Raw genomic sequence first — 27,383 nt, forward strand, 5'->3', positions numbered from 1 at the left:
GACACAGGGCCCAGCCTTCCTCCCTCTATGTCATGTTGTGACGAGGACCCCTGGACATGGGGCCAGTCCTCCCTCTGTATCCTGGTGTGATGTGGACGTGTGGACACAGGACCCGGACTTCCTCGCGCTGTCATGGTGGGACATGGACCCCTGGACACGCGGCCTGTCCTTCCTCTGTGTCCTGGTGTAATGGACCCCTAGACACATGGCCTCTCCTCCTTCTGTGTCCTGGTGTGATTTGGCAGTGTGCACACACGGCACAGCCGTCCTTCCACTGTGTCGTGATGTGATGTGGTCTCCTGGACACGGGGCTTGTTCTCCCTCTGTGTCCTGGTGTGATGTGGAACCCTGGACATGGGGCTTGTCCTCCCTCTGTGTCCTGGTGTGAGGTGGATGTGTGGACACAGGGCCCAGCCTTCCTCCCTCTATGTCCTCTTGGGACGTGGACTCCTGAACACCTGGCCAGTCCTCTGTCTGTGTCCTGGTGTGATATGGACCCCTGGACATGGGTCCAGTCCTCCCTCTGTGTCCTCGTGAGATGTGGACCCCTGCACATGGGGCCTGTACGCCCTCTGTGTCCCGGTGTGATGTGGAACCCTGTTGACGGGGCCTGTCCTCCCTCTAAGTCCTGGTGTCACGTGGACCCCTGGTCTTCGGGCCTGTCCTCCCTCTGGGTCCTGGTGTGATGTGGACACAGGGCCCTGCCTTCCTTCTTCTATATCCTGGTGTGACGTGGACCCGTAAACATGGGGCCTGTCCTCCCTCTATGTCCTGGTGTGATTTGGACCCCTGGACATGGGGTCTATCCTCCCTCTGTGTCCTGATGTCATGTGGACCCCTGTACATGGGGACTGTCGTCCTTCTGTGTCCTAGTGTGATGTGGACTTGTGGACACAGGGCCGAGCCTTCCTCCCTCTGTGTCCCAGTGTGACGCGGACCCCTGGACATGGGGCAAGTCCTATCTCTGTGTCCTGGTGTGATGTGGACCCCTGAACACGGTGCCTGTCCTCCCTCTATGTCATGGTGTGACATGGACCACTGGACACGGGACATGTCCTTCCTCTGTGTCCTGGTGTGATGTGGACCCCTGAACACGGGGCCTGTCCTCCCTCTATGTCCTGGTGTGATTTGGACTCCTGGACTTGGAGCCTGTCCTGCCTCTGTGTCCTGATGTGATGTGGACGTGTGGACACAGAGCCCAGCCTTCTTCCCTGTATGTCTTGGTTTGACGTGGACTCCTGGACATGGGGCCTGTCCTCCCTCTGTGTCCTGGTGTCATATGGCCCCTGGACACAGGGCCTGTCCTCCCTATAAGTTCTGGTGTGACGTGGACTCCTGGACATGGGGCCTGTCCTCCCTCTGTGTCCTGGTGTGATGTGGACCCCTGGACACGGGGCCTGTCTTCCCTCTATGTCCTGGTGTGACATGGACCCGTGGACATGGGGCCTGTCCTCCCTCTGTGTCCTGCTCTGATGTGGAAGTGTGGACACAGGGCCCAGCCTTCCTTCCTCTCTGTCCTGGTGTGACGTGGACCACTGGACATGGGGCCTGTCCTCCCTCTATGTCCTGGTCTGATGTGGACGTGTGGACACAGGACCCGGTCTTCCTCCCTCTATGTCCTGGTATGACATGGACCCCTGGAAATGCGGCCTGTCCTTCCTCTGTTTCCTGTTGTGATGGGGCAGTGTGCACACGCGGCCCAGCCATCCTCCCACTGTGTCCTGATGTGATGTGGACTCCTGGACGTGGGGCTTGTCCTCCCTCTGTGTCCTGGTGTGATGTGGAACCCTGGACATGGGGCCTGTCCTCCCTCTGTGTCCTCATGTGATGTGGACGTGTGGACACAGGTCCCACCCTTTCTCCCTCTATGTCCTCTTGTGGCGTGGACTCCTGAACACCTGGGCTGTCCTCCGTCTGTATCCTGGTGTGATGTGGAATCCTGGAGAAGGGGCCTGTCCTCCCTCTAAGTCCTGGTGTCCCGTGGACCCTTGGTCATGGGACCTGTCCTCCCTCTGTGCCCTGGTGTGACGTGGACATGTGGACACAGGGCCCTGCCTTCCTCCTTCTATATCCTGCTGTGACATACACCCGTCGACATGGGGCCTGTGCTCCCTCTATGTCCTGGTGTGATTTGGATACCTGGACATGGGGACTGTCCTACCTCTGTGTCCTAGTGTGATACGGACGTGTGGACACAGGCCACAGCCTTCCTCCCTCTATGTCCTGGTGTGACCTGGACCCCGGGACATGGGGCCTGTATTTCCTCTGTGTCCTCGTGTGAAATGGACCCCTGGATACATGGCCTGTCCTCCCTCTCTGTCCTTTTGTGATATCGACGTGTGGGTACATGGCCCAGCCTTCCTCCCTCTGTGTCCTGGGGTTATGTGCACCCTTGGACACAGGGCTTGTCCTCCCTCTGTGTCCTAGTGTGACGTGCACCTCTGGACGTGGGGCCTCTCCTTCTCTCGGTGTCCTGGTGTGATGTGGACATGTGAACAGAGGGCCCACCCTTCCTCCGTCTATGTCCTGGTGTGATGTGGACCTCTGAACACCAGGCCCGTCCTCTGTCTGTGTCCTGGTGTGATGTGGACCCCTGGACATGGGGCCTGTCCCTCCTCTGTCTCCTGGTGTGACATTCACACCTGGACACAGGGCCTGTCCTACCTCTGTCTTCTGATGTGAGTTGGACATGTGGACACAGGGCCCAGCCTTCCTCCCTCTATGTCCTGGTGTGGCGTGGACCCCTGGACATGGGGCCTGTCCTCCCTCTGTGTCCTGGTATGATGTGGACACCTGGGAAAGGGGCCTTTTCTCCCTCTGTGTCCTGGTGTGATGTGGACCCCTAGACACGGTGCCTGTCCTCCCTCTGTGTCCTGGTGTGATATAGACGTGTGGACACAGGGCGCAGCCTTCCTCCCTCTATGTCATGGTGTGACGAGGACCCCTGGACTTGGGGCCTGCCCTCCCTCTGTGTCCTGGTGTGATGAGGACCCCTAGACACGGGGCCTGTCCTCCCTCTGAGTCCTGATGTGGCGTGGAACCCTGGACATGGGACCTGTCCTCTCTCTTTGTCCTGGTCTGATGTAGACGTGTGGACACAGGGCCGTGCCTTCCTCCCTCTTATTTCCTGGTGTGATGTGGACCCCCAGATATGGGGCCTGTCCTCCGTCTGTGTCCTGGTGTGATGTGGACCCCTGGTTCCTGTGGAACCAGTGTCCTGGTGTGACATGGACATGGTTCCTGTCCTCCCTCTGTGTCCTTGTGTCACGTCGACCCCTGTACATGGGGCCTGTCATCCCTCTGTGTCATGGTGTGATGTGGACCCCTGGACACGGGGCGTGTCATACTTCTGTGTGCTGCTGTGACGTGGACCCCTGGACAGGGGGCCTGTCCTCCCTCTGTGTCATGGGGTGATGTGGACCCCTTGACATGGGGCCAGTCCACCCTCTATGTCCAGGTGTGACATAGACAACTGGCCATGCGGCCTGTCTGGCCTCTGTGTCTTGGTGTGATGTGGACGTATGGACATGGGGACCAGCCTTCCTCCCTCTATGTCCTGGTGTGACGTGGATGCCTGGACATGGGTCCTATCCTCCATCTGTGTCCTGGTGTGACGTGAACCCCTGGACACGGGGCCTGTCCTCCCTCTGTGTCCTGGTGTGATGTGGAACACTGGACACGGGGCCTGTTCCCCCTCTGTGTCCTGGTGTGATGGGAACCCCTGGACACGGGACCTGTCTTCTGACTGTGTCCTGGTGTGATTTGGACGAGTCACGCAGGGCCCAGCCTTCCTGCCTCTATATCCTGGTGTCACGTGCAACCCTGGACATGGGCCCTGTCCTCCCTCTGTGTCCTGGTGTGATGTGGATGTGTGGAAACAGGCCCCAGCCTTCCTCTCTCTATGTCCCAGTGTGACATGGACCCCTGGACATCGGACACATCCTCTCTGTGTCCTCGTGTGATGTGGATATGTGGACACAGGGCCCTGCCTGCCTCCTCCTATATCCTGGTGTGACGTCGACCCGTCGACATGGGGCCTGTCCTCCCTCCATGTCCTGGTGTGATGTCGACCCCTGGAATTTGCGCGTGTCCTCCCTGTATGTCCTGGTGTGATGTGGACACCTGGACATGAAGCCTGTCCTTCCTCTTTGTCCTGGTGTGATGTGGACCCGTGGACACAGCGCTTTTCCTCCGTCTTTGTCCTGTTGTGATGTGGAGCCCTGGACTTGGGGCTTGTCCTGCCCCTGTGTCCTGGTGTGATGTGGACCTATGGACATGCGGCCTGTCCTCCCTCTCTGTCCTGGTGTCACATGGACCCCTGAACACGGGGCCTGTCCTCCCTCTAAGTTCTGGTGTGACGTGGACCCCTGGACATGGGGCCTGTTCTCCCTCTGTGTCCTGGTGTGATGTGGACCCCTGGACACGGGGCCTGTCCTCCCTCTAAGTTCTGGTGTGACGTGGACCCCTGGACATGGGGCCTGTTCTCCCTCTGTGTCCAGGTGTGATGTGGACCCCTGGACACGGGGCCTGTCCTCCCTCTATGTCCTGGTGTGACGTGGACCCATGGACATGGGGCCTGTCCTCCCTCTGAGTCCTGATCTGATGTGGACTTGTGGACACAGGGCCCAGCCATCTTTCCTCTATGGCCTGGTGTGACGGGCAACTCTGGACAAGGAGCCTGTCCTCCCTCTGTGTCCTGGTGTGATGTGGACCCCTGGACATGGGTCCTGTCCTACATATGTGTCCTGTTGTGATCTGGATCCCTGGACACTGGGCCTGTTCTCCCTCTTTGTCCGGGTGTGATGTGTGCCCCTGGACACTGGGCCTGTCCTCCCTCTATGTCCTGGTGTGATGTGGATGCCTGGACATAGGGCCTGTCCTCCCTCTGTGTCCTGGTGTGATGTGGATGTGTGGACAAAGGGCCCAGCCTTCATCCCTCTATGTCATGGTGTGATGAGGACCTCTGGACATGGGGCCTGTCCTCCCTCTGTGTCCCAATTTGATATGGACATGTGGACACAGGGCCTAGCCTTCCTCCTTCTATGTCCTGTTGTGACCTGGACCCCTCCACATGGGGCCTGTCCTTCTGTGTCCTCGTGTAATGTGGACCTCTGGACATGGGGCCTGTCCTCCTCTGTGTCCTGGTGTGATGTGGACCCCTGGACACGGTGCCTGTCCTCCCTCTCTGTCCTGGTGTGACGTGGACCCCTGACCATGGGGCCTGTCCTCCCTCTGTGTCCTGGTCTCATTTGGATGTGTGGACACAGGGCCCAGCCTTCGTCCATCTCTATCCTGATGTGATGTTAACCCCTCGACATGGAGTCTGTCCTCCCCTCTGTGTCCTGGTGTGATGTGGAAGTGTGGACCTAGGACCCAGCCTTCCTCCGTCTATGTCATGGTGTGACATGGACTCTTAGACACGGAGCCTGTCGTTCCTCTGTGTCCTGGTGCGATGTGGACCCCTGGACACGGGGAGTGTCCTTCCTCTGTCTCCTGATGTAACAATCACCCCTGGACACAGGGCCTGTCCTTGCTCTATATCCTGGTGTGACTTGGATGCTTGCACATGGTTCCTGTCCTCCTCCTGTGTCCTGGTGTGATGTGAATGTGTAGACACGGGGCCCAGCCTTCCTCCCTCTATGTCATGGTATGAGAAGGACCTCTGGACATGGGGCCTGTCCTTCCTCTGTGTCCTGATGTGATGTGGACCCCTGAACACGGTGCTTGTTCTCCCTCTGTCTCCTGATGTCACATGGACACCTGTACAAGGGGCCTTTCGTCTATCTGTGTCCTGGTGTGGTGTGTAACCCTGGACACGGGGCCAGTTCTCCCTCTGTCTCCTGCTGTGATATGGAACCCTGGACATGGGGCGTGTACTCTCTCTGTGTCCTATTGTGACGTGAACCCCTAGACACGGGGCCTGTCCTCCCTCTGTGTCCTGGTGTGATGTGGACATATGGACACAGTGACCACCCTTCCTCCCTCTCTGTCCTGGTGTGACGTGTACCCCTGGACATGGGGCGTGTACTCTCTCTGTGTCCTATTGTGACGTGAACCCCTAGACACGGGGCCTGTCCTCCCTCTGTGTCCTGGTGTGATGTGGACATATGGACACAGTGACCATCCTTCCTCCCTCTCTGTCCTGGTGTGACGTTGACCCCTGGACATGGGGCGTGTACTCTCTCTGTGTCCTATTGTGACGTGAACCCCTAGACACGGGGCCTGTCCTCCCTCTGTGTCCTGGTGTGATGTGGACCCCTGGACACAGGGTGTTTTCTCCCTCTGTGTCCTGGTATAATTGGAACACCTGGACACGGGGCCTGTCTTCTGACTGTGTCCTGGTATGATGTGGACGAATGGACACAGGACCCAGCCTTCCTCCCTCTATGTCCTGGTGTGATGTGGACCCCTGGACATGGTGCCTGTCCTCTGTCTCTGTCCTGGTGTGACGTGGACCCCTGACCATGGGGCCTGTCCTCCCTCTGTCCTGGTCTGATTTGGATGTGTGGACACAGGGCCCAGCCTTCGTCCATCTCTATCCTGATGTGATGTTAACCCCTCAACATGGAGTCTGTCCTCCCCTCTGTGTCCTGGTGTGATGTGGAAGTGTGGACCTAGGACCCAGCCTTCCTCCGTCTATGTCATGGTGTGACATGGACTCTTAGACACGGAGCCTGTCGTTCCTCTGTGTCCTGGTGCGATGTGGACCCCTGGACACGGGGAGTGTCCTTCCTCTGTCTCCTGATGTAACAATCACCCCTGGACACAGGGCATGTCCTCCCTCTGTATCCTGGTGTGATGTGGACATATGGACACAGTGACCACCCTTCCTCCCTCTCTGTCCTGGTGTGACGTTGACCCCTGGACATGGGGCGTGTACTCTCTCTGTGTCCTATTGTGATGTGAACCCCTAGACATGGGGCCTGTCCTCCCTCTGTGTCCTGGTGTGATGTGGACCCCTGGACACAGGGTGTTTTCTCCCTCTGTGTCCTGGTATAATGGGAACCCCTGGACACGGGGCCTGTCTTCTGACTGTGTCCTGGTATGATGTGGACGAATGGACACAGGACCCAGCCTTCCTCCCTCTATGTCCTGGTGTGATGAGGACACCTGGACGTGGGTCCTATCCTCCCTATTTGTCCTGGTGTGATGTGGACCCCTGGACAGGCGGCCTGTACTCCCTCTATGTCCTGGTGTCATGTGGACTCCTGGACACGGGGCCTGTCCTCCCTCTGTGTCCTGGTGTGATGTGGACCCCTGGACACGGTGCCTGTCCTTCCTCTGTGTCTTCGTGTGACATGGACCCCTGGAACCAGGGCCTGTCTTCTCGCTGTGTCCTGGTGTGATGTGGACGTGTGGACACAATGCCCAGCCTTCGTCGCTCTATGTCCTCTTGTGATGTGGACCGTTGGACACGGGGCCTGTCCTCCCTCTGTGTCCTGGTGTGATGTGGACATACGGACACAGGGCCCAGCTTTCTTCCCTCTATGTCCTGGTGTGACTTGGAACCCTGGACACAGGGCCTGTCCTCCGTCTTTGTCCTCATGTGCTGTGAACCTGTGGTCATGGCACCCAGCCCCTCCTCCTCCTCTGTGTCCTGTGCCGCCGCGTGTGGGCCGGACAGTGGGCGGGGACCTCCAGCCGGCTGAGGGATGTCTCGTCCATGCCTTGGAGCTGCCTCTCTTGTGTGAGCCGAGGGTTTTGAAAGGTGCTTGAGTTAAGTGGGCTGGGTGTGGGGCCCTGGAAATGCTCGGACTTCCCTGTTGACAGTGCCCTTGTGTGCCGCAAGGTGCGTTTGCCAACCCCTCGCGATGCCCGGTACGGAAGCTCTTGGTCGGAGCGCTACCTGTGATGCAAAGACCTCTTCTCCACTGGAACATTCCATCACCCCGTGATTGAGTTTCAAATACTGAGGACGGGGAGCACCCCCTCCAATGGCAAGGAGGGACACCAGGTGGAGATAAATATTTATTTATTTATTTATTTATTTATTTATTTTGATATGGAGTCTTGCTCTGTCGCCCAGGCTGGAGAGCAGTGGTGTGATCTCGGCTCACTGCAAACTTTGCCTCCCAAGCTCAAGAGATTCTCCTGCCTCAGGTTCCCAAGTATCTGGGATCACAACACCCGCCACCACTCCTAAGTTTTTGTATTTTCAGTAGAGATGGGGTTTCACTATGTTGGCAAGGCTGGTCTCAAACTCCTGACCTCATGTGATCTGCCCGCCTCAGCCTCCCAAAGTGCTGGGATTACAGGTGTCAGCCACTGTGCCCGGCCTGAGCTGGCTTCTTTTAAACCATCACCAATTCCATTCCCCCTCTCCTTCCTGAGAAGCAAAAAGGCTACGGACTGGTGTCTCCAAAGGTGGGTCTTACCCCTTTACTAGAGAAAAGAGACAACTTTGAGAGGCCGAGGCAGGCGGATTCCTTGAAATCAGGAGTTCAAGAGCAGTATGGCGAACAAGGTAAAACCTTGTCTCTACTAAGAATGTACAAAATGTAGGCCAGGGTTGGTGACTGGTGCCTGTAATCCCAGCTACTCAGGAGGCTGAGGCAGGAGAATTGCTTCAACCCGGGAGGCAGAGGCTGCAGTGAGGTGAGATTGTGCCACTGCACTCCAGCATGGGTGACAGAGAGACTCCGTCTCAAAAATAAATAAATGAAGCTGGGCATGGTGCCTCACGCCTGTAATGCCAGCACTTTGGGATCACAAGGTCAGGAGTTCAAGACCAGCCTGACCAACATGGTGAAACCACGTCCCTACTTAAAACATAAAAAATTAGCTGGGTGTGTTGGCGGGTGCCTGTAATCCCAGCTACTCGGGAGGCTGTGGCAGGAGAATCGCTTGAGCCCAGGAGGCGGAGGTTGCAGTGAGCCGAGGTGATGGCACTGCACTCCAGCCTGGGTGACAGAGTGAGACTCTGTCTCAAAACAAATAGATAACTAAATAGGACAGGCACAGTGGCTCAGTCCTGTAATCCCAGCACTTTGGGAGGGCAAAGTAGGCAAATCACTTTAGATCACGGGTTCAAGACCAGCCTAGCCAACAGGGTGAAACTCCATCTGTACCAGATACATAAAAAATTAGCCAGGCATGGTGGCAGGCGCCTGTAATCTCAGCTGCTGGGGAGGCTGAGGCAGGACGATCACTTGAACCGAGGAGGCAGAGGTTGCACTGAGCCGAGATGGTGCCACTGCACTCCAGCCTGGGAGACACAGGAAAACTCCATCTCAAAAACTAACTAACTAAAATAAAATAAAGCACTGACCTGGAGTTAGGAAGTCAGGGATGAAGGGCAGAGTCAGGGATGAGGGCTCCTCACCGAGGTCCCAGCTGCACTTGTCCACCTGCTAGTCATTTATGCTCCAAATCCCCATGCTCAAAATCGTAACACAGGCCTTCGAATACCAAAATCACCTCTGATCAGACATACGGCAGGAAACTCACTTGGCTTTGTATGGCATTCTCAAAACGCATGTGAGGAGACACCACTATTCAGCATTAAAATAGATGACCATTTTCCACCGATCAAGTAAGCAGAGATTGAAATACTAGGACTACGGGAGGCCTAGCTAGGCAGATCGCTTCAGCCCAGGAGTTCCAGACCAGCCTGGGTAGTGTACCCAGCCCCTGTCTCTACAGAAAAAATAGAAATTAGCTGGGCATAATGGCATGCACTTGTAGTACCAGCAACAGCGATGTCACACCTCCTCCTGTACTCCCAGCTACTTGGGAGGCTGAGCGGGGAGGATCACTTGAGCCTGGGAGGTCAAGGCTACATTGAGTTATGATCATACAACTGCACTCTAGCCTGGGTGACACAGTGACATCTTGTCTGTAAACAAGAAAAAAGGAAAATCAAAACTGCATTGAGATACCATCTCACGCCAGTTAGAATGGTGATCATTAAAAAATCTGGAGACAACAGATGCTGGAGAGGATGTGGAGAAATAGGAACACTTTTACACTGTTGGTGGGAGTGTAAATTAGTTCAACCATTGTGGAAGACAGTGTGGCGATTCCTCAAGGATCTAGAAATAGAAATTCCATTTGACCCAGCAATCCCATTACTGGGTATATATCCAAAGGATTATACATCGTTCTACTATAAGGACATATGCACAGGAATGTTCATTGCAGCACAGTTTACAATAGCAATGACCTGGAACCAACCCAAATGCCCATCGATGATAGACCGGACAGGAAAAATGTGGCACATATACACCATGGAATATTATGCAGCCATCAAAATCGGTGAGTTCGCATCCTTTGTAGGGACATGGATGAACCTGGAAACCATCATTCTCAGCAAACTGACACAAGAACACAAAATCAAACATCAAATGTTCTCACTCATAGACGGGTGTTGAACAAAGGGAACATGTGGACACAGAGAGGGGAGCACTATACACTGGGGTCTGTTGGAGGGGATTGGGGGGACAGCGGGGGGTGGGGAGTTGGAGAGAGAGAGGATGGGGAGAAGTGCCACATATAGGTGAAGGGGAGGAAGGCAGCAAATCACACTGCCACGTATGCACCTATGCAACAATTTTGCATGTTTTTCACATATACCCCAAAACCTAAAATGCAATTAAAAAAAAAGGAAAGGAAAAAAGGCCAGGCATGGTGGCTCACACCTGTAATTCCAGCACTTTGGGAGGCCGAGGTAGGGAGATCACATGAGGTCAGGAGTTCGAAACCAGCCTGACCAACATGGTGAAACCCCATCTCTACTGAAAACACAAAAATTATCTGGGTGTGGTGGCAGGCGCCTGTAATCCCTGCTTCTCGGGAGGCTGAGGCAGGAGAGTCGCTTGAACCCGGGAGGCAGACGCTGCAGTGAGTTGAGATCGCACCACTGCACTCCAGCCTGGGCGACGGAGCAAGATCACATCTCAAAAAGAAAAAAACAAGAAACATTTACGGTTCCTGAAATTGCCTCCTGACATATTTTCAGTTCGCCCTAAAGATTTCTCTGTACACAGTGAACTGTGAGGTAACAAAGTGTAAATAGACCAGAACCTACTCTTCTACCTACCGCTGAGTTTCAGCCAAAGGCAGCCAAATGTTGAAACCGGGTTCAAATAAGGTAAACGCCAAGCTGCCAACAATGCGGCTGTTTCTGTGCCTGGCTTCTGCATCCCCTCCCTCCCTCCCTTTTTTCCTTTCTCCCTTCTTCCTTCTTTTTTCCTTTCACTTCCCTTCCCTTCTTCCCTTCCCTCCCCTCCCATCCCCTCCCTTTTCTTCTCCTCCTTCCCTTCTCGGCTTCTCTTCCCTCCCATCCCCTCCCATTCCCCCTTCCCTTCCCCCTTCCCTCCCCTCCCCTTTCTTCCCCTTCCCCTTTCCCTCCCCTTCTCCTTCGCTTCCCTCTTCTCCCCTTCCCTCCTCTCCCCTTCCCTCCTCTTCCTCCGTTCCCTCCTGTCCTCTTTCGTTCCCTTCCCTCACCTCCCCTCCCTTTCCCCCTTCCCCCTTCCCCTCCCTCCCCTCCCCTCCCCTCTACTCACTCTTCCTTCCCTGTTCTTTTTTCCTTCCCTGCTTCCCTCCCCTCCCGTCCCCCTTCCCTCCCGTCCCCTCCCCTCTGCTCCGCTTTCCTTCCCCCTTCACTTCCCCATTCCCTTCTTTGCTTTGCTTCTTTCCTTCGCTTCTTCCCCTCCCTTCCCCCCTTCCCTCCCCCCTTCCCTTCCCTTCTCCCCTCAACTTCCTTTGCTTTCCTGAGATGGAGATTCTCTCTTGTCATCCAGGCTGGAGTGCAGTGGTACAATGTCAGCTCATGGCAGCCTCCACCTCCCAGTTTCAAGGAATTCTCCTGCCTCAGCCTCCCGAGTAGCTGGAATCACAGGCACGTGCCACCGCACCCAGCTAATTTTTGTATTTTTAGTAGAGACAGGGTTTCATGATATTGCTCAGTCTGGTCTCGCAGTCCTGACCTCAGGTGATCTGCCTACCTCGACCTCCCAAAGTACTGGGATGACAGGCGTGGGCCACCATGCCTGGCCAAGAACAGATTTTAATCAGCAAGAAGGATGAGGATCTAGTGTGCCCTGACCTCACCCTGGATTCATGCATGGCTGAGTGGGAATTTCAAAGAAGGACGCTTGGCACAGTTGGCAAAGAAGGAGTTAAAGGTTTTCTTGGTGTAATTCCAGAGGCAGGCATCTGGGAGCCCAAGACATCAAAGCATGCTGTGCTCCCAGGAGGCCCAACTCAGAGGAGAGGCTTTCAGACATGCCTCAGCTGAAAAACGTCTCAAAGGGTTGGAGGAAGGACTCGACTTTAGCACCTTTCTGTAAACGCTCTGGGAGAGGGTGGTGGGGTAGGTGGTGTCTTGGCCTTGGCTGGAACAAACAGCAAATTATTTTGGAAAGTCTCTGGCAAGAACTTCCACGGGGCCTGGGGCCACCCCAGCAGTAAGGCCTGACCTGAAGCTGTTCATGTTGCTTCACGTCCTTTTTTGTTTTTGAGATGGAGTCTCACTCTTGTTGCCCAGGCGGGAGTGCAGTGATGTGATCTCGGCTCACTGTCACCTCCACTTCCCAGGTTCAAGCGATTCCCCTGCCTCAGCTGGGATGACAGGCACCTGACACCATGCACGGGCAATGTCTGTATTTTTATTCGAGACGGGGTTTCACCATGCTGGCCAGGCTGGTCTGGAACTCCTGACCTCATGATCTGCCTGCTTCAGCCTCCCAAACTGCTGGGATGACAGGTGTGAGCCACTGCACCTGGTGGTTTACGTCTTTTACTGGGGCGCAGGGAGGTGGAGATGAAATGCTCTGTGCTGGTGGAGGCTGAGGTCTGCTCGCAAAGGGCCTCGAGGACACCTGGTGGACATTTAGAGGAGGGCAGAGTGTCACAGGGACAGCAGAGGGCTCACCACGGATTCCATGAATTCAAGTCTGCTGAGACCAGGAATGCATGCAGTGGCTTCTGGGTGTGTTTGAAAGAATCCACCCAGCCGGGCACGGTGGCTCGCACCTGTAATCCCAGCACCTTGGGAGGCCGAGGAGGCCGGATCACCTGAGGTCAGGAGTTCGAGACCAGCCTGGCCAACATAGTGAAACCCCATCTCTACTAAAAATACCAAAATTAGCCAAGAGGTTGCAGTGAGCCGAGATCTTGTCACTGCACTCCAGCCTGGTCAACAGCACAAGACTCTGTCTGAAAAAAAGAAAAATTAAGAATTCACCCTATGGACATCGTCCTCGGACCCAGCAACCCCCGCCGTGACCCCTGTGAGCCCCGAGAATATGAGACAGGTCTCAGTTAATCTAGAAAGTTTTATTTCACCGAGTCATGACACACACCCGTGACCCAGCCTCAGAAGGTCCTGACCACAGGTGCCCAGGGTGGTCGGGGCCCATCTCAGTTTTATATGTTCTAGGGAGACAAGAGACATGAATATGCAAGGTGAACATGATTCGGTCAGGAAAAGCGGGACAGCTGGAACAACAGAAGGAAGACTGGAAGCCGGAGGGAGAAACTCTTTTGAGTTTCTGATGAGCCTTTCCAAAGGAGGCAATCAAATATGCATCTATCTCAGTGAGCAGAGGGTGACTGAACAGAACAAGAGGCAGGTTGGCCCTAATCAATTGCCAGCTTGAATTTTATTTTTAGCTTCATGATTTGGGGGTTTGGAAACTTCTTTTTCTTTCCTGCTTCCAAAACTACAGAGCCAGAATTGGTCTCAAAAAAAAAAAAACTATCTTCCCAACCTGTGACTGCCGCAAATACCACTGCAGTGCACACTTTGAAAAGGCAAGCTGACATTATATAATTTCACGTTTAATGATTAAATACAAAAACGCTGCTGGGCGCGGTGGCTCACGCCTGTAATCCCAGCACTTTGAGAGGTTGAGGTGGGTGGATCACCTGAGGTCAGGAGTTCAAGACCAGCCTGGCCATCATGGTGAAACCCCATCTTTAAAAAAATAAATGCAAGTTGAATGCAAAATTCAGTAATTAAATTGCAAATGAATGCTTAGAAATAAGTATTGAGTATGAACAGGTTACGTTTTCTGGAGAATAGGTGAGGTAACAAAATAATTATTTTTCCTTTTTTACTTTAGCAATCGCCATTGTTTTAAAATCTTTTTTAAAGTGAAACATTTTCAACATGCAGAAAGTACAAAATATAAATGGGCACATACAAAAACACTATCCCAACACACAGGTGTTAGCAGTTAGCCATATTCCTTTGAATTTTTCTTAAAATGACGAAAGACTGCCTTACTGATACAGGTGGGGCCTCCTTCCTACCTCTGCCCCCATCTGTCCTCACAGGCCAAGGCTTCCTTGGAGTCAGCGTTGCTCATGAGAAAGGGACATGCAGGGATTGGTGGCAGTGCCCTGGCCAGTGAGGTGCTGTGGCCAGATGCTCTGTGCCTGCTTCCCTGGGGAGCTAGGCCAAGCAGGGGCAGGCCAAAGGTTCCTTTGCACTGCACCTCTCATACAGCTAACACCGAGCTGCCTGGCAGACCATGGCTGGCACAAGCAGGGCCTGCTCTTTAGGGGGTGAGCTCATCTCTGGGCCTGCCTTACACGAGCAAGTAGACATCTTGTGGTGCAATACTCCTGGGCCCAAGGGTGCTGGCGGGGAGTGAGGGAGGGAGGCAGAATAAAGCTCCTCGGATCGTCCCTGCCTGTGTGTTTTTTGTGGACCTGCATTAAACTGCATTAAACTGGACATGAGTTCATACTGCGGTCTCCTCCAGGCCTCTCTTCTCTCAGGTGTGACCTGTGGGTGAGATTGCTGGGCCATGGGAAGGTGTGTGAGTCACCTTAGTCCTACCTGCTTGCTGCTCCTGGAATTTCCCCGGGGGTGGGGGAAAGCTGGGTCATTACCAACTGAGGGAAACGCCAGCCTGGTACAGAGCACAACTCTGTGACTTGGGGTGGTATGTATACACGTGTATGTGTGTGCGCACACACGCACTAAACCTTCATGCTTAGAATACCATCAGACACGCAGAGAAGCTGGGAGAAGGTTGCTGAGTTCCCACACACCCTACGCTAGGCTATCCTATTACCTACATCTGCCATTAGCATTGAGTATCTGTCGCAGTTAGTGGACTGATATGGATACCCTCGTATGAACTGAAGTCTCTGCTTTATTAACATTTCCCCTGTTTTTGCCCTAATGTCCTTTTGTGTTCCAGAATCCCACCCGGACACCACATCACATTCAGCTGCCATGTGTTTCCAGGCCTCCATAGCTCTGGCAGTTTCTCAGACTTTCCTCGGTTTTGAGAACCTTGACAGTTTGAGGGGTACTGATCGGGTATTTTGTAGAGTCTCCCTGGATTGGAACGTGTTTGGGGTTGTGGGTTTGGGGAGGAGATCACAGAGGCAAATGCCCTCCGCTCACATCATACCACGGGCAAGCAAGTCTTACCTCGGGCTGCTGGGACAAAATACCACAGGCTGGGAGGCTCATAAACCAGTTATTCCTCAGAGTTTTGGAGGCTGGAAGGTTAAGACCGAGGACACGCTGTCTCAGCTGGTGCCGTCCAGCTGTGTCCTCACAGGGTGGAGGGGTGAGGGGCCTGCTGGGGTCTCCTTTACAAGGCCACTCATCCTCATCCCACTAAGAAGAGCTCCACCCTCATGACTGAATCACCTTCCAGCCTTCCAAAGTCCCCACCTCCTAAATCAGCACCATGGGGGTTAGGCTGCATATGTGAATTGTGGGGGCCATAAACACTGGGACAGTGGCAGCGGCGAGCTATCCACATGATGGATGGCTGACTGATGTTGGATTTGGTCCTCAGGATGAGGTTGCGTCTGCGTGTTGTTTCTGCTTATAAGCTGCCCCACCCCATTCCCTTTTTATATTCCTTGGAAGGAAATCACCATGTGCAGCCAGCACTTGAGGAGTGGGGGGTTATGCTCCATTTCCTTGAGGTAGCATATCTATGGAAATTATTTAGAATTTAGGGACATGGGAGCCTTGCCTATTGTTCTTCATTTATTCAACAGTTTATTTACATTGGTGTGGACTCATGCATATTTATTTTGTACTTTGGGTTATAATCCACTACTACATTATTTATTACAGTTTGCTGAAATGGTTCCACTCTGGCCACAGGGAGCTTTCAGTTGGCTTCTGTGCCCCTGGGACACAGCCTGTCATCGGGATTTGTGGGGCACGTCCTTACTTTCCAGCACAAGGATATGCTCCAGCCTCATCTAGCCTATTTCCTGACCCAGCCCAAGACGCAGCCATTTCTCCCAGGAGCTCTGGCTCCTTTAGAGTTGAAGAATGGCAGAAACCAAGATCAGGGTGCTAGGTGTGCTCACGGCTACTGGGGTGTCATTGCTTCTAGGCCCTCTCAGCCGACAGAGCAAGGAAATGGCTGTGCATCAAAGAAGTCGCGTATGGATACATGTAAACATCTCTATGTGTATCCATCTACGTTTGCATTAAACTAGACCTGAGTTCCTACCAACGTCTCCTCCACTAACCCATGCCCACATGGATCCTTCCAGCCTCCTCCTCTTGCTTATCTGTGAACTTCCTCTCTAGCACTGAGAAAAAGGCTCCCACCATCAGCGTCCACTCACTTAACTGTGCGATTCCAGAATACACAAATAGGGGCTTCCTATTTGTTAAGCCACACTCCTGCCGGAAGCAACTCTTCTCCAGTTTCTTTTGAGGGACTTCTTTCACTTAGTGCTATGCATGTAGGATGTATCCATGTCTTTGTGCAGCTTGATAACTATTCTGTTTATTGCTGAATCATATTCCATCACATGAAGTGTTCGTTTCTTTAGCCACTCACCTACTAAAGGGCATCTTCGTCGCTTCCAGTTTTGGGTGAGTGTAAATAAAGCTGCTCACAACATCTGGATGCAGTTTTTTTGTATGGACATACATTTTCACATCAGTTGGGTAAATAGCCATGGCATGATTGCTGGATACTAGGTGAGACCGTGCCTAGCTTTGTAAGAAGTCTCTACACTGTTCACTGTGGCTGCAGGAACAACCTCCTCTTCCCTCACTTGGTCACATGCACGAACAGGAGAAAGGGTTGTTCTGTGCAGTCACGACAAATTGTGTCTCCGAAGGGGAGGGAATCAGGTCTCAGGCCCTTGTCAGAGAAGTTTATGGCCACAGCACTAATGCTGCTGGTGGGGATTTGGTTGTAGAAGATGGTTGGAGCGATTGCATGACCTTTGGTTGAGATCTTCATTTACAATTACAGAAACCACCCCTACCTCCCGCGTTTAAAGGATGCTAGCCAATGGCTGTCACATGATCCAGGGCTGGCCATGTGTAGCGTGTGTCCTAGGGGAAGGAGGGCGACTTGGGTCCCTCACCCTCTGCAGGAAGGAGGGTGGCCTGGGTCCTTTACCTTCTGCGGGAAGGAGGGCAGCCTGGTTCCTTACCCTCTGTGGGAAGGAGGGCAGCCTGGGTCCCTCACCCTCTGTGGGAAGGAGGGTGGCCTGGGTCCCTCACACTCTGTGGGAAGGAGTGCGGCCTGGGTCTACCCTCTGTAGGCCAGCTGTACCTGGCCCTCCATGGTGAGGATTCTCAGGGTGCAAACAGCAGAGCAAACAGTGCAAGACCAGCCTCCAAGCCAGGTCACTCTGGAGGTCCTGGTAGTGCAGAAGAGAAGTGTGGTTGGCAGAGTTTCAGGGTGGCCTCCAAGTTCCCCTCCTAACTCTGCGGTATAATCCTTTCCCTCGAGTGTGGATGAGGGATAGGTTCTGTTCTGTGGCAAATGGTGTGGGAGTCACTCCCATGACTATAAAATGTTACTTAAGATTCCTCCGTGGTGCAAAGAGGGAGCCTTCCCAGCCGGCATGGAGGGAAGGAGGGACCCTGGTTGCTAATTGTCTTTGGAGGTGTCCTGGGGGACCTCAGTCCTACAAACTCAGTAACTGACTTCCACAAACACTCTCGAGTGAGCCTGAAAGCAGACCTGGAGTACAGATGAGAGGACAGCCTGACAGCAGGATGCAGCCTGTGAGACCCGGGCAGGGCACCCACCTCCCCTCTGCATAGAGCTCTGATCCATGGTCTCGCTGCTTTCGGCCGTGGGGTCCCCGGGAATCTGGAGGGGCCATGGGGCCGAGGGTGCGGCCTGTGGGCGGACGGAGGCCGAAGCTGCCCGGGAGAGGACGAGGAGTAGCCGGAAGAAGCGGATGAGGACGCAGAGGAGGATCTGCTGCAGAGGGAGCCTCTGCTGCCGGCGGGGACCCAGCGCGTGTGTCTGGTCCACCCCGATGTCAAGTGGGGCCCTGGGAAGCTGCACATGAAGTGAGGTGTACACAGCGGGGGGTTGCAGGGGAGAAACAGGAGCTGGCACTCTGCGGGAGGGCCCCTGCAGGGAGGGTCTCATTGGTGGAGACTCAGGGGCTGGGCGCTGAGGGGACAATCTCATAGGTGGAGATTCAGGGACGGGGCTCTGATGGAAGACACTCAGGTGGAGACGCAGGGGCGGGGGCTCTGAGGGGAAGATCACAAGTGGTGTAGTGGGCGAGGCTTCAAGGGGCGATGCTCTGAGGAGAGGATCTGATGGGTGGAGATGCAAGAGCATGGCTCTGAAGGGGCGGGGCTCTGAGGGGAGGATTTCGTAGGTGGAGGTGCATGGGCAGGGCTTTGGGGAGAGGAGCCTATGGGGTGAAAAGGGCTGGGGCGGAGCTTATGGGGAGAAGCCCCTGGGGTTAGGTGGGGTGGGGTGGGGTGGGCCAGGCCAGGCCGGGCCGTGTCTTGGCGATGAGAACCCGTTTTTCTTGCCCTGGGTTCAAGGTAGGCACAGTGTTTTTGGGGTCAGGGAAGGGAGGGTGTCTAGCAGACCATCTGTGTCCAGTCCCCTGCCCCACTCTCCAGGAGGAAATCCAAATCCCTAAGTCACTGCAGGTGCCAGAGTCTCAAGACTGTTGACATCTCCCTTGGAAGCCCCTGTAGCCGAAGAGCGGTTCTCCTTCAAGGGTGTTTTCCAAAATGGGCAACTCTTGGGACAGTGGAAGCCCCAAACTGCTCAGAACGGTACCGAGACCTCCTGCATTTCCTCCCCCTAACCCTGCCTGTGGTTCCTGAGTTATCCCTGAGCACCCCTAGCTCCCTAGTTCCCTGCTGTGTCCACCTGGACCCCAAATCCTATATAAGGCAGGTTGGGGAGTCCTCATGTCCCATGGTGGCTCCAGCATCCTTCCCTGGCCAGAGTCCTACTTAGAGGCCCTACGGTCAAGGCCAGGAGAAGGACACGCCGGGCAGGTGTGGTTGGGGCCCTGGATCTACCCCAAAAGGAAGCGTCCCTCAAGGTGGACCTTGTGTCCCCAGAGCTGAGTGACAGGTAGCAAAGGCCACAGTACTGGTGCACATTCTGGACGGCTGGTCCATGGTGCAGACGATGGTCGTGTCCACCAGAACGCCAGAGAAGAAGCTTGTCTTTGGCAGAGGGAACTTTGAGCACCTGACAGGTGAGTCCGTCCACACCTGCTCCCTCCCCAAACCTCCTTTCCCATCTGTTGCTCCCGAGAACATTCAACTCAGACGTGTGGAAGGAAAGGGGTCTCGCTGGGACAGAGGGGAAGTGGGCCCATGAGTGGGTGGTCCAGGTGAGCTGGGAGCCCACATAAATAGGAGCTGGAGGGGTGGGAGGCTAGACCTGTGTCCCTCCTCCATGCACTCTCTTAGCGTGGGGTCCTGTGTGGGGGCCCTTGTGCTTCCAAGTTTTTGACCATCCGGCTGACAGTGCAGAGTGGGTAAGACCCTACTAACTGCTACTACTACTGCTAACTAACTTACTAACTAGCTGAGGTGGGAGTCTGCTTCTGTGCCTGATTCAGAGGCATCTCGGCATCTCATCGGGGCTGGGATGTGTTCACCATGTTTCTGTGTGTGTCTGGCCCACCATGTGTTCACCGTGTATGTGTGTCCCCACTGGGATGTGTCCACCGGGACTCTGTGTCTGTCCCTGTCACGATGTTTTCACTCTGTGTGTGTGTGTGTGTGCGTGCGTGTGTATACATGTGTCTGTCCCTGTCGGGATGTGTTCACCGTGTGTGTGTGTGTGTCCCCACAGGGAGGTGTTCACCATGTGTGTGTGTCCTCACTGCAATGTGTCCTCCGTGTGTGTGTGTCTCCCCACAGGGATGTGTTCACCGTGTGTGTGTGTCTGTCTCCCCACAGGGAGGTGTTCACCATGTGTGTGTGCCCCCACTGCAATGTGTCCTCCGTGTGTGTGTCTCCCCACAGGGATGTGTTCACCGTGTGTGTGTGTGTGTCTCCCCACAGGGATGTGTTCACCCTGTGTGTGTGTGGGCGTCCCCACTGCAATGTGTCCACAGTGTGTGTGTGGGGGTTGTCTCCCCCACGGGGATGTGTTCACTGTGTGAGTGTGTGTGTCCCAACTGGGATGTGTTCACCTTGTGTGTGTGTCCCCACTGGGATGTGTTCACCATGTGTCTCTGTTCATGTCACAATGTGTTCACTGTGTGAGGGGTGTGTGGGTGTCCCCACTGGGATATGTTCCCCATGTATGTGTGCGTGTCCCAACTGGAATGTGTTCTCCGTGTGTGTGTGTGTCTCCACACTGGGATGTGTTCACCATGTGTTTGTGTCTGTCCATGTCACGATGTGTTCACTGTGTGTGTGTGTCCCAACTGCGATGTGTTCCCCGTGTGTGTGTATGTGTGTGTCTCCACTGGGATGCATTTACCATGCGTGCGTGTGTGTGAGATGTGTGTGTCCCTGTTGGGATGTGTTTACCTTGTGTGTGTGTCTCCGCCAGGATGTGTTCACCGTGTACACGTCTGTGTACATGAAACACACACCCCTAGAGACATCGCTCCAATGCTGATTTCCTGGATCCTGGGTCTGGTGCTCAGGTCAGGGATGTCTGTGAACCGTGCCCTCCACGGCGCACCCCACAAAGGGCCTCATGGCTCATCCCGCAGTCCACAGGTCTGGACGGATGGCCACTGACGAGACTCCCTTTCCTTTAGAGAGGATCTGACAATCTCCGGACATCACATGCGTCTTCCTGAATGTGGAGAGGATGGCTGCCCCAACCAAGGTATTCCAGAATGTGGCTTTGCTTTGTTTCCTCCCACGCTCCACGCGGTGAACGAGTGGATGCTAGAGCGTCCCGCCAGGCAGGGGCCAGATGGGGTGATAGTGGCTTTAAGGCGTGATGGAATGTCCTCCTCCCTGTGAGGCTGGCCACTAGGGCCTGGCCTTCCCCTCTGGCTTCTCATTTGCTCTCTCCTTTTCTTTTTTTTTGACAGAATCTGACTCTGTCACTCAAGCTGGAGGGCAGTGTCACCATGATCTCGGCCCACTGCAACCTCTACCTCCCAGGTTCAAGCAATTCAGCTGCCTCAGCCTCCTGAGTAGTTGGGATGACAGGTGCCCACCAACACACCCAGCTAATTTTTGTATTTTTAGTAGAGACAGGTTTTCAGTATTTTGGCCAGGCTGGTCTCGAAGTCCTGACCTCAGGTGATCCACCTGCCTTGGCCTCCCAAAGTGCTGGGGTTGCAGGTGTGAGTCGCCAGGCCCAGCTCACTCTCTCCTTCTCTAGAAAGAACTGGAAGCCGCCTCGGGCGTGGAGGTGTTTGACTGCTTTACCATCATCCTGCACATTTTCCGCTGCAACGCCTGCATGAAGGAGGCCTGGCTGCAGATGGCCCTGGCAGAGATCCCGCTCCTCAGGTACCTCGGGACGCCCAGGCCAACCATCACGCCCACCCCGCAGCCCCTCCATTCTGTACTCACGTGTTTGGTGGTTCTGGGGGTATATGAGAGTAAGAAAAGCACTGTGGGAGCACTCTCTCCCCACCCCACCCCACTCCCCACTAGGTAGGTCCCCTCGGCCTGGGACACTCCTCACTCACAATGCATGAGCTACACACCCAGTGGGACCCCAACACCAGCTCCTCCCTTCTGCCCAGAGGCCCCACTAATTCACAGGTTCTGGGCTTTAGGATGTGGACCGATCTTTCTGGGGGCTACTGTTGACAATCCACTGCAGTTGTATCCACTTCTCTCTGGAGGCTCCTTCCTGCCTCTCCCAGCTCCTGGGGGCGCCAGGTGTCCCTGGCTTGCGGCCGCATCACTCCAGTGTCCGCCTCCAAATCCACGTAGGCTCCTCCTCTTTGTCTGAGTCTCCCCTTCTGTCTCCTAGAAGGACATTTGTCATTGGATTTAAGACTGTCCCTAATCCAGCGTGACCTCATCTCAAGATCCTTAACTAATTTCATTTGCAGAGACCTTATTTCTAAATAACGTCCCATTCACAGGTCCTGGGGAACAAGACATAAACATCTATTTGGGGCGTCACTATTTAACCCAGTAAAATGGAATCATCCAGTTACCTCCAGAAGCTCTCGGGGAGGATCCTTCCTGCCTCTCCCAGCTCCTGGGGGTGCCAGGTGTCCCTGGCTTGTGGCCACATCACGCCAGTCTCTGCCTCCGTCTCCACGTGGACTTCTCCTCTGTGTCTGTCTACAATTTTTTTTTTTTTTTTGAGACAGAGTCTTGCCCAGTCACCCAGGCTGCAGTGCAGTGGCTGGATCTCAGCTCAGCACAACCTCCACCTCCCAGATTCAAGCGATTCTCCTGCCTCAGTCTCCCAGGTAGCTGGAACTACAGGTGCCCACAACCAAGCCCAGCTAGTTTTTTTATATTTTAGTAGAGACGAGGTTTCACCATGTTGGCCAGGATATTTTGATCTCCTTGGCCAGGATGGTTTGATCTCCTGACCTCATGATCCACCTGCCTTGGCCTCCCAAGGTGCTGGGATTACAGGTGCGTGCCACTGCGCCCGGCCCTCCCCTTCTGTCTCCTAGAAGGACACCTGTCATTGGATTTAAGACTTATCCTAATCCAGGGTGACCTCATCTCAAGATCCTTAACTAATTACATTTGCAGACACCTTATTTCTAAATAACGTCCCATTCACAGGTCGTGCGAAACAAGACATAAACCTCTATTTTGGGCATCACTATTTAACCCATTAAAATGGAATCATCCAGTTCCCTCCAGAAGCTCTCGGGGAGGACCCTTCCTGCTTCTCCCAGCTTCTGGGGTCTCCAGGTGTCCTGGGCTTGCGGCCTCCTTCACCTTCACCTCGACCTCTGCTGGGAGGGAGAGAGCTTCCCTGCAGAGTGAACCCCTCCTGTTCCCATGCCAGGTCGAACCTGAAAAGGAACATTGACCCCCTTCACTGAGGAGGATCCAGCTCCCGCTACATCATGGGGTCAGGTCACTCTGGCTGGGTGCAGCACCCCAGGACATCCTGAGAACGTGGTTGTCAGCAGCTGCCCTGAAGGATTCCGACAGGGTGGGGGCCGGCTGGGGGCTCCGTCTCCTTGTTACGTCTGTGGAGACAGGAGATGGTGGTGGTTCTGTGAGGTATTGCTGACATAAGTAGCCACAAAGTGTGGATTGAAACAGCAGGAATCTGTGCACACCCATCCTGGAGACCAAAAGCCTCCAGAGGCTCCTTCTGCCTCTCCCAGCTCCTGGGGGCGCCAGGTATCCCTGGCTTGTGGCCACATCACTCCAGCCTCTACCTTTTAAGAAGGACATGGATCTTTGCATTCAGGCCCAACCCTAACCTAGGATGATGTCTTGATTTCGTACAAAGAGGGTATTTACAAATCAGGTCCCATTCCCAGGTTCTGGGACTTAGGATGCCAAAGGAGCCCCATTGAGCCCCTCACGATGACATCCCAGCTGTGCCCCACTTAGAAGCCTCCGTAGTGCTCAAGACTTTTTCTTTTTGAGATGCAGTCTGGCTCTGGCCCAGGCTGGAGTGCAGTGGCATGATCTCAGCTCACTGAAAGCTCCACCTCTCGGGTTCAAGCGATTCTCCCGCCTCAGCCTCCCGCGTAGCGGGGATTACAGGCGCCCACCACCACACCTGGCTAATTTTTGTATTTTTAGTAAAGATGGGGTTTCACCATATTGGCCAGGCTGCTCTCGAACTCCTGTCCTCATGATCCGCCCACCTCGGCCTCCCAAAGTGCCAGATGACAGGTGTGAGCCACCGCGCCCGGCTGAGCGCAGCCCTTTCTCAGGGAAAGGGAGTGTTGGGGCCACTGCCAGGAACGCGGCAGGGCCCCTAAATGCTGCAGCAGGAGGAGCAGCCCCTGTAGACCCTCAGTGGCACCTCCCGCTCCCACGCCTATCCCGGCCTGGCTCACCGCCCTGTCTTGTGTGTTTTTAGGAGAATCGTTCATGCAGGTGCAGCAGCGTCTCCTCAAAGACAAGGAGGCCAAGATGAGGAAGGCCCTGGACGGGCTTCAGAAGAAGAGGCACCTGCTGTGGCGGCAGCGTGCAAGACGTGAGTTCCCCATGGTCTCCATGGTGGGGTACACCAACTGCAGTGAGCATGCACCCAGGGGAGGGGGTCCCATGGTCTCTTGGTGGGGTACACCAGCTGAAGTGACCATGTGCCCAGGGAAGGGGTTCCATGGTCTCTGTGTGTGGTACACCAGCTGTGGTGAGGACTTGCACGGGGAGGGGGCTCCCCGTGGTGCATACACCAGCTGTGGTGAGGACTCACCCAGGGAAAGGGGATCCCGTGGTCTGCATGGTGGGTACAGCAGCTGTGGTGACAATGCCATGTACCCCATCCTCCCATCCACAGCACCACCACCCCATCCACACACCCACGCTTCTACACCACCACCTCCCTCCATCTACACCATCTTCCCATCCACACCATCTCATGTTCACCTGTCTACACCACCAGCTCCCCTGTGTCTACACAGTGGCCCTGCTGCATCCGGCCTGAGAGCAGCCACAGTGGCTTAGTCCTGCATGTCGTGTGTGGCCCAGGGGTGCCTGGGGAGCTCAGGGACCTGGCACCCGGGGTGCCACTGCCCAAGAGGGTGCTGTGGTCTCCACTCTGAGGACCCAGGTGTGGCTCCGCCTGAGCCCCTGATCTCCATGCCCTCCGAAGGAAGACCATGCTGATGAAGGCACTGACGGGAGACACTGACTTGCAGCCGCGGGACCAGCTGTTTGCCACGCTAGACGTTACAGCCCACGTGGGGGCGCTGCCCTCACGCCTGACCGTCCTATACATGGATGCCGTCGGGTTCTTGTCCCAGCTGCCACATGGCCTCATCGAGTCCTTCTCTGCCACCCTGGAAGATGTGGCCCACTCGGTGAGTCAGGGCTGCGGGTGGCTGTGGACACCCACTGAGACAGAGGCTGAGGTCTCAGACACCCACTCGGACCACGGGCCGGGGTCTTGGACACCCATTGAGACGGGCTGGGGTCTCAGACACCCACTCAGACCAGGGGCCGGGGTCTCAGACAGCCAATGAGAGAGGCCGGGGTCTCAGACCCCACTTGGACCAAGGACCAGCCCTCGGACGCCCACTCAGCCCACTGGCCAGGTTCTCAGACACCCACTGAGACCAGGGACCATCTCTGAGACACCCCATCAGCCAAGGGGCCAAGCCCTCGGACGCCCACTCAGACCAGGGGCCAGGCTCTGGGACACCCGCACCACTCGGGGCAGAATAACAACTGTCTCCTCGGCCTCAGACTTAGTGTCCCACAAGCATCCCTTGACCCTGGGGCCGAGGCTGAGCAGTGGCCCCAGTGTCACCCACACTCAGCCACCGTGATGAGCCCATATACACAGGGCCGGGAGCAGCAGCTCACACCTGTCATCCCAGCACTTTGGGAGGCCGAGGCGGGTGGATCATTTGAGGTCAGGGGTTCGAGACCAGCCTGGCCAACATGGTGAAACCTTGTCTCTGCTAAAAATACAAAAATTGGCCGGGCATGGTGGCAGGCGCCTGTAATACCACCTACTGGGGAGGCTGAGGCAGGAGAATCACTTGAACCCAGGAAGCGGAGGTTGCAGTGAGCTGAGATCGTGCCGTCACACTGCAGCCTGGGGGACAAGAGCGAAACTCTGTCTCAAGAAAAAAGTAAAACGATTTCACAGTGGGATGAAGCCACCCAAAGCACTGAATGAGGAAGCAGTGGCTGGCATGTGGCGGCTGAGTGGTCATTTGTGACACCACCTTGTTTGTGGGTCTGGGGGTGCAGACTTGTCACCTGTGCTGCGGGAGGTGAGGTATGTGGAGTTGGGTGGGGCTCCGTCCAGTGTAAACCCAGCACCCCCATCCTGGGGTGTCCGAGGGCCTGTACATGGGGGTAGCTCCCACCCCCACGCTGGCCTTGGGAACTCGTGGGAACCCCTCTCCCGGGCCTGCCTGCAAGCTTGGTGGGGTTAGGGCTCTGACTGCATGCCCGGCACTTGTAGGATCTGATCCTGCACATGAGGGACGTCAGCCACCCCAAGGCGGAGCTCCAGAAAGCCAGCGTCGTGTCCATGCTGCACAGGCTGCGGCTGCCCACCCTGCTCCTGGACTCCATGCTGCAGGTTCACAACAAGGTGGACCCGGTGCCCGGGTGAGTCCGGCCCTGGCACCCACACTCGTCTCACGCCTTCCCCTGCAGGCGCTGGAGACCCTGCCCTCGTGTGAACTGCTGACCGCTGGCACACAGGCTGACGCAGGGAGAATGGTTGAACCCAGGAGGCAGAGGTTGCTGCCCGAGCCCGTGTCTCGTGGGCAGCTCACTCCTGGTGACCCTGCTTTTCACAAACATCTCCTTTCCCTGCATGTGCTCAAGCCACATGGGGAGATGCCCCCTCTCCTCATCTGAACCTCAGCAGTGACACTCAGGACACCAGGAGCTTCCCCAGGCTGTGCCCCACGGGTGGCTGACTCTGGGACCCCTGCTTTCTGCCGGCCTGTGGCCCTGAGGCTGAGCGGACTCTGTGGCCTCCCCACCCTTGCAGCTACCACCCCACGGAACCGAACGTCGTGCCCATGTCTGCCCTGCTGGGGCATGGACTCCAGGAGCTGAAGGCTGAGCTCGATGCAGCGGTGTTGAAGGCCACGGGGAGACAGGTCCTCCCCCTCCGTGTCCGGCTGGCCGGGGGCCCAGCTCAGGTGAGCGGCAGCCTCCTGGCGTGGGAGAGGGGATGGTGTTCTGGTGGCCTGTCTCTGGCTCAGACAGGGCTCCTTTAGGGTGCAGAAGGACCTGTGGAGTCCCCAAAAGCTTTACGATGCAGAGACAAGGTGAGAAATTTCTGAATGAGTTCGCAGCAAATGTGTACTGTGGAGTCAGTGTGCATACAACAGGCGCCTAATCTGTACTCACCGACGCTCAAACACTATAGGACTCCCTACCAATAAGAAAGCAGGCTCCAGCTGGATACGGTGGCTTACGTCTGTCATCCCAAGACTTTGGAACCCCGACGTGGGCAGAAAACCTGAGGTCAGGAGTTTGAGACCAGCCTGGCCAACACAGTGAAACCCCATCTCTACTAACAATATAAAAATTTGCCAGGCGTGGTGGTGCATGCCTGTAATCCCAGCTACTCTGGAGGCTGAGGCAG

General features: G+C 55.3%; 1 pseudogene; it reads left to right on the forward strand.

The window, feature by feature from the left end:
- The first annotated feature begins 7,487 nt into the window (after positions 1 to 7,487).
- Positions 7,488 to 27,180, forward strand: LOC105727613 (putative GTP-binding protein 6; annotated as a pseudogene).
- Positions 27,181 to 27,383: the final 203 nt, after the last annotated feature.

The sequence above is a fragment of the Aotus nancymaae genome, unplaced genomic scaffold (assembly GCF_030222135.1).
Source record: "Aotus nancymaae isolate 86718 unplaced genomic scaffold, 86718_ANA_hifiasm-v0.15.2.pri h1tg000087l, whole genome shotgun sequence".
Classification (NCBI taxonomy): Eukaryota; Metazoa; Chordata; class Mammalia; order Primates; family Aotidae; genus Aotus; species Aotus nancymaae.